Source organism: Durio zibethinus, chromosome 21 (assembly GCF_047325235.1).
Source record: "Durio zibethinus cultivar Kanyao isolate XHJ-2024 chromosome 21, ASM4732523v1, whole genome shotgun sequence".
In the NCBI taxonomy this organism is placed as follows: domain Eukaryota; kingdom Viridiplantae; phylum Streptophyta; class Magnoliopsida; order Malvales; family Malvaceae; genus Durio; species Durio zibethinus.
The window spans coordinates 19623012-19630941 of NC_143182.1; the positions used below are offsets into that span (position 1 = coordinate 19623012).

Below are 7930 nucleotides of genomic sequence, written 5' to 3' on the forward strand. Positions count from 1 at the left end.
TGGTGCTAAATTTCAAATTTTCATCGATCATGGTGCCATTAATGTTGTTTTTATATGTTTTTTTTTTTAGGTTTTAAAGCCTTGGGAAATGAATTCCATCCAAGCTTACATGCGACATTGACATTTGTCCATAAAATGCAATAGGGATAGTTGAACCTTAGGTGCTTTTCATCATCCAACTATGCAGCCAATGAGAAGTTCACATGTATAAGGTTACTTCCATTTAGCTAGGGCAAGGAAATTTGAAGTGTTTGATATGCATAAAAACTCTATCCCATTTGGCCATTTGAAATGTAAAAGAGGATAATGCTCATTTGAAGAAATTTGTAAGATCAAGGACTCTTCAATCCTTATAGATTCGGCCGCACCTATTCCAAGGGCAGTTGATGCATCATTTAAATAATTTCAAGCCTAAATGGAATCCTGTATATTCGGCTAAAGGAATTTGAGCTTCACCATGATTTTTTTGCTTAGCTTTGAAGATTTTAAATTAGAAGAGGACTTTATCTCTTTGAATTCTAAGAGTTTGGATAAATAGAAAATATCTTCTCTTAAATATCATTTTAGGCAAAGCTATGAATGAGTTTGAATCAAGATTGCATCAAGCTAGGAGGAACAGCTAAGATCTCATCCTTAAGACTACATTTAGCCAAACTCTTCAAGTATAAAACATACATGTTTAACTAGGCTTCTTGAAGATCAAGATAAACCTTTATTCCTCAACATTTAAATTGAAGTAAAATACTTGTACACTTACCCCTACCTTGGCTAAAACCCATTTATAAATAGAAAGGCCATTCATTTGTATCCATTATCCCACTTCTCACCATTCTATTCCCTCTTTTCTTTTTAAACCTTTATCTTAACTTTCTTTTGTTATTTGCTTAGGTAATAGATTTGCCAATAACTAAGTGTTTTCTAAAATTCCTTTATAATTTTGGCAATTTCATCATTTTCTTTACAAACTTTCAACAATTTTAAGTTACTTTTTTTAAATCTAGTTTGACTACTATCTTATGCTTCCTAAATGACAGTTGAAGAGGTTAAGATCTAAATTCTACATTATCCCTCTTTTTTTTCTTTTGTAATCAATCCTAAATTTTCATTTGTTTAGATATAAAAGCTTAGGATTTAACCTTTGGTAATTGAAATCACCCAACATTACAATCTATAATCCTGTAGGAAAAGATACTTGAATACTTATCACTTTATTACTTGATTTGTGCACTTGCAATTATTACAAAAATAGGTAATCAAGTTTTTGGTACCATTGCTAGGGATTATAATGATGTTTTCAATTCAATATCAATAAGGATTTTCTAACCTTTTGTAATCTAAACCTTTACTTTTTCTTTGCTTTATTTTGTTTTGATCTTCTTTTGTTTGTATGCGTAGTTTGAAAAGTATGGAACTAGCTCTAATTGATTAAGAGATTGAAAAGACATTCAGACGAAGATGGAAAAAACCAGCCATACAACTTGCTTTTGCATTAATGGCAAACATAAACAATGAAGTTCAAAGGACCTTGAGAGATTATGTAGTCCCCAATGCCGAAGGTTTCCAACCATCCATTCAAAGGCCAACCATTCAAGCGAACAAATTTGAGAACAGGCTTTCAATTATCTAGATTGTGCAAACTTCTATACAATTTGGAGGAGTACCAAACGATGATCTTAACCTCCATCTATCTAATTTTTTTAGAATTATGTGATACTTTTAAATACAATGGTGTTTTCGATGATGCAATCTGACTAAGACTTTTTCTTTTTTCTTTCAGGGACAAGTTGAAACATTGGCTATCTTCACTACCATTAGGCTCTATTACAACTTACGATAACTTGCTACAAAAATTTCTTGCAATTTTCTTTCCATTAACCAAGACAACTAGGTTGAGTAATGAAATCACCACATTCATACAAATAGATGGCAACAACCTATTTGATGCATTAGAGAGATTTAAATAATTACTAAGGAAGTGCCTACATCACGGTCTACCCTAATGGCTTTAAATCCAGATTTTCTACAATGGTCTTACACAGCCTAAAAGAACAATTTTAGATTCAGCTGTTTGAAGAGCCATCATGAGCAAGATTGCTAAGGAAGCTAACGAGTTGATTGAAGAAATGGTTGCCAACAACAACAAGGAATCAACTAGTCTTTTTGAGATTGACACTATTACCTCCATAAATTCTTAGTTGGCTACTTTAACCAAAAAGATAGAAGCTTTAGGATCCCAATCTCAACCCAACCCTATTAATGTAATCCATAAGCCATTTGTTTCATGTGATATTTATGAAGGATCTCATTTAAGTGATAAGTGTCAATTTAAAGTAGAACTAGTCCAATTCATCCAAAAATCCAAGCCCATTTTTAACCCATATAGTAATACCTACAATGCAGGCTTATGTAACCACCCTAATTTTTCTTGGAATCAACCCATCCACCAACTAAAGTAACAACTTCCACCCCAATCCATAACCTTTTAACCTACCTTAAGAAAAGAAACCCAATTTTGGGGAAATGTTGACCCAGTTGTTGCAAGCTAACAATGTCAACATTCAAAGTCAAGCCATATTATTAAAGAACCTTAAGAATCAAATTGGTCAACTAGCCCAAGCCATATCTAATCTCCTTATAGAAACCTTGCCTAGCAATATTGAGTCTAACCCTAAAAGATAAAGCAGGGAAGCTTGTAATGCAATCTACACATTTAGGAATGATGGAATGGATGAATTTAAGGATGAAGACATAATGGATGAGCCTATGGTGGTATATCTCCCTAATTTTGTAAAATAGCCTGAAATGTATTTTATTACGAAATATGATCCAATAGAGGATGAGGAGCTGTTAAGATGTAAAAGAGAGATTCTAAAAAGTTTTAAACTTATGGCATTGGAAACCTTTGAAAGCATTAAGCCTTATAAGGAAATGGAAAAAAATCCTGAGGAATATGAAGAAGATATTGGGGAGTATATTGAAAGATCTGCTAAAGAAAAAGCGATGCTTATGCAAGTTGGGAGAACACTGTTGTCAAACATCCAACTTGAGATCCAAGAAGATGAAGTTCTAGAAGAATAGATTCAACAAGAGGTAGAAAGTATAAGGATGATCCACGAGTGTCTACTTATAGATAATTTTTTGATGTAGCACCACCAACATTAAGGCCGATTTCAATGGAACTATTAAAGGAGTTGAAAAATGCCACATTTATGGAAGACTACAGTCTTGAAATTCAACAACTCCTTCGTAAAAGAATAAAAAGATCCAAGAAGTTTTACTATTTCTTGTAAAATTGGTCACTTAAATTTTGATGATGTTTTTTGTGATTTAGGATCTAGCATTGCAAACACCAAATGTTGTCCGGGTCTATCAAATGAAACCCTTTTTTTTTTTTAATTTTGTTTACCAATATTAAAATTAATAATTAAATATAATAATTATAAAAAAGAGACAATGGTGTCGTGCATGGCATCGCTAAACCACCTGCCCCAACTACCCTAAAACCCTAAGCCACCCACTCCCTTAAAACCCATACCCTAGCCAACCACTTGTTCCCCTTTGAAGCTCTTAAAAAACCTTGCACCTTTCTCTGTACCAAAAAGGAAGAAAAAAGGTCCCTAAACACTTAAAGCCCCTCAACATCCTCTTGTTTCAAGCCCCAACACCATCTTTTTCCTTTCATTCGCACACTAACACCCCTGTAACACCCACAACAACCTGTCAACCGAACAGCACCAGAGACCCATGCCCGCGTGTGCACCTACCTCCTAACAAACTAGCCACTACCCTAGTACTTAGCCTCAGCCAAGACCCACCACACCATGTCCAACCGTACACATCCAGCTCCACCCTCACCTACACCTTGCCCATAATCACCTATACCTATATAACACTAGCACACATACCCAACTTCAACCATCAAGCACTCATTCCCAAGCCACACACCGGCCATACATTAATTGCCACCACCATTCAACTCAGAACTCCACAAAAAACCACTACAAAACATGCCATTTCAAATAGCCACAATCATAAAATAAAAAAATCAAATAAACATAAAAAAAAAACAAATAAACATAATCCCTAGGGTAGGAGAACCAAGCACAATAGTCAAAATCACCTTGTAAAAAGAAAAAACCAGACAAAGGATTACTTTTAGTTTATATATATATATATATATATATAAAGAATGGCAGCAAAAAGGAGGCTTATGGCTATGAAAGACTTTGGGACAATTTGAACCATTGAAGATGAAAGTCAAAAACTGAAGAATAACAAACTAAAAAATAAAAAAGATTTAATAGCAAAGAATGATGTATATGGGGTTTGAAGCTTTCAATTTTTAGGCTCAAATATGAGATTTTGACGTCGTTTTATGATAAACAGGGCTCAGATTTTTGAATAGGAGGTAGAGGAGAAGCGGGGGGTGAAATTTGGGCTAGAAAGGAAATCGATCGACAATAGTGTCGATGACGAAGTGGCAGCGATAGCAGTGGCTCTCCTGCAAAAAACAAGGTTAGGAGAGCTTTTATTAGTTTTTTTTTTTTGGAAGAAGAGGTTTTTTTTAAAGGTGTTTGAAATAATTAAAAAAATTAAAAAATTTATAGCATAAAAAAAATCAAAATGACGCTATTTCAAGCCTATAAGGATCCGCGTGCGGACCCGAATTTGACCCGAAGTTCACGCACCTAACTCGTTAACCCACTCCCCTATTGATCAATCTAACTAAATCGATTTTGGACAGTTGTTGAACCGCCAGCATTAACTACCGTTGACCTGCGTTGATCAATGTTGACCAACATAAAATTGGTATTTTTATATTTTTTTATTTATTTTTCTCATATATTTATTTTTATTGTTATTTTTGGTGTGTTATTATTGATATTTTAATTTAGGACATGTAAAACAAATATAATAATGACAAAAAATAAAATAATAGATATAAAATTTATAACAACGAATAAATAAAAATAAACAATAAAAATTATGGTTAATATTTTTGATAGTTTTATTAAAATTTATGATAAACCTTATAAAATAATGTGATACAAATAACTAAAGAAAATTTTGATAACAATAAAAAATAAAAATGAGTTCAAACTTTTCAAATTTTAAAAAATAAATAATAAATAAATAAATAAAAGAGAATAATAACAAAAAAATGCTAAAAAAATCTATAAAAAATGATAATAAGAATAAATAAAAAAATTTTCTCTACCTAAATGATGAAGGGAATAAAAATCATATTTTAAAAAAATAGTTTCACCTAGATATTGGAGAATTATTAAATAGCAATAATAATAAAATTAAAAGTTAATAAAAACATAATAATAATAATAATAATAATAATAATAATAATAATAATAATAATAATAATAATAATAAATAAATAAATAAATAAATAAAAATAAATTTTCATAAAAAAAAACATATGAAAAATTTTTAATTAATTTTTGAAAATCATAAAAATTGAACTTACTTCGAAAGTCCGCCTAGATGTTGGGGATTTTTTGGGATATTCATGTTTTTTTTTAAATCCCTCAAACCATAAAACCTCCAAACCTTAAAACCCTCAAAAACCTTAAAACTTAAAACTCTAAAATTTAAAACTCAAAACCAAAACCCTAAATCAAAATTCATCAAAACCCTAAATTTAACCTAAAACCCCAAATTTGGTATGCAACCCCGAATCATCACCCAAAAATCATTAAAACTTTAAAACCTCGACCTAAGCTTTTACCTAAGACCATTCCAAAATCCTAAGGATACATGTGAAGATCTCATTCGAAATAATTTATTCTCGAATGCTATCTAGATGATAGGGTATTTAAGAAACTTTATCTTATTAAGTTTTTTATGCGAGTCCTTAATTCGCATTAATAAAGGGATTAAATAAACAAAGGAATATATATAATGGGATTTTAAATATAAATAGTTGCACCTAAACTCTATCTAGATATTAGGGAGTCAGGGTTGTCTCATTATATTTAAGAACCCAATTTCAAAATTGCATTTCATCATTATGCATAACATCTATTAATGCATCTATTTATTATTGATTGCACTCAATTCGCATGTTTATGCCTTTAGTTATCGTTTGTTGTCTAATAATACCATTGTTGGTATTTTCGCATAAAAAAATGTGTTTAATTTTAAAATGTGGAATAAAACAAAAATAACATCTCGAGGGAAATAATTCTTGATACTCTACCTAGATGCTGGAGAGTCACCAACAATTATCTTTTGCAAAGAATGTTATTTTCATTTGTAAAGGATGTTGTGTTAAATATCAGTTAAAAGCATTATCTTTAAAGTTTTGCTTAGATGTTAGAGAATTTTAAGGTAATTCTTTAACTTAAAGATTTTCTCGATACTCTTAAATAAAGAGTTTTAATAAAATCTTTTTTCTTTTAAAAAATAATAAAGGGAATTGTCATTAAATTTCAAATCAAAACCATTTCATCCAACAAAAAAATAATGCATGATTAATTGTTACCAATTTATGGGCATTGTGGGGATGCTAATCTTTCCCCACATATAACTGACTCTTAAACCCAACTTAATTTTTCATAGACTCAAATTTATCTTTTTGATAAACTTTAAATCTGCTTTTATAGTTTTATTAAAAAGATAAACTTTTGGGTATCCAACCACACTTTAAAAAATATTTGTGGTGACTCCCTCTCGTTTTTCTTAATTTTAAAATTCCTTTTATCTAGTGGTCCCAAAATCGTTACGACAAGCATTAACTTATGCCTTTAACTATCTTTGTGCAACCAAGCTATGAAGAGCAGAAGCCTATGACTTACACTGTAATGTCGATAGATCTACTAAAAAGCTACAAAAGATTTTGGAGAATGTGTTGGTGAAAGTTAGTAAGTATGCTTTCCTTATGGATTTCATAGTTTTAGACATGGAGGATGATGAAACCTCTTTGTCATTAGGTAAGCCCTTCCTTTTAACTTCAAAAGCCCTAATTAATGTAACAATTGTGATCTTACCCTTAAATTTAAAGACAAAAGAATGAAATTTGTATTTAGGGGTTATGGTATCATTAGGGAAGAAAATGATGTAAATGCAATAACAAAAATGAAGGAAAAGAAAAACCTTAGGGATTTCAAGTTGATGGTTAAACCTCATGACCTAGACAGCCTAGGAAGAGCCACAACCCCTAGTCTTAGCAATGCTAGACCTATAATGAATTCTAGTCTAGTTTATGTTATCCCAACTAGGAGAGTTAGCACACCTCTTAATCAAGTTCTGTTTATATGTGATACAAAGAAAAGGTTGCAACACAGAAAGCTCTCACCAAAAGGAATGAGCTGAATTGTTAAAATTAGGGATGGTCAAGCTTGACCAAAACTAGCGCTGCTTCGGAGGTAACCCAAGCCTTACTTTAATGGTTTATGCTTTCTTTATTTTCATTTTTATTAGAACATGTATGTTTTATGCTTTTGTGTTTTAAGTTTGATTTTTTAAGGATAAAATGAATGTAGTGATGATGCCTTATATAAAAAGAAGATTTGGCCTTAAAGCAAACTTTTAGGGAGTATTTCTTTTCCCTCGTACTTATATGACTCATGTTGATATATATAGTTTAAAGTAAGTGTAGGGGGGAAAAGAATTCTTTGAACTTAAAATGATTTTCAAAATTCTTGACCCATTTTTTTCTTTCAAATGAAATTGACATGCTAGAATCATGGTTATGCTCACTTAGTTAATTTTTCATAAATTTTTCAAAAATTGACTTGAGTGTAATATGAGGTTAGTTATGAGTATGGCAAAGCAATGAAAAGAATTCTTAAGTATGTTTTTCTTTGGATATGATTTTCGAGCATGTGATTTTATTTCTTTTTAAATGAAATGCTATGATTCTTGTGAAAGTTTGTGAGATGTTAAATTGCATGGAAGTTTGAAGATATGAATATTA

General features: G+C 31.1%; 1 non-coding gene across 1 annotated transcript; it reads right to left on the reverse strand.

The window, feature by feature from the left end:
- Nucleotides 1-1886: 1886 nt before the first annotated feature.
- Nucleotides 1887-1993, reverse strand: LOC149512967 (small nucleolar RNA R71). The gene has a single exon (XR_016331775.1). It is a non-coding gene; the product is annotated as a small nucleolar RNA R71 (small nucleolar RNA).
- Between the last annotated feature and the right edge of the window lie 5937 nt (nt 1994-7930).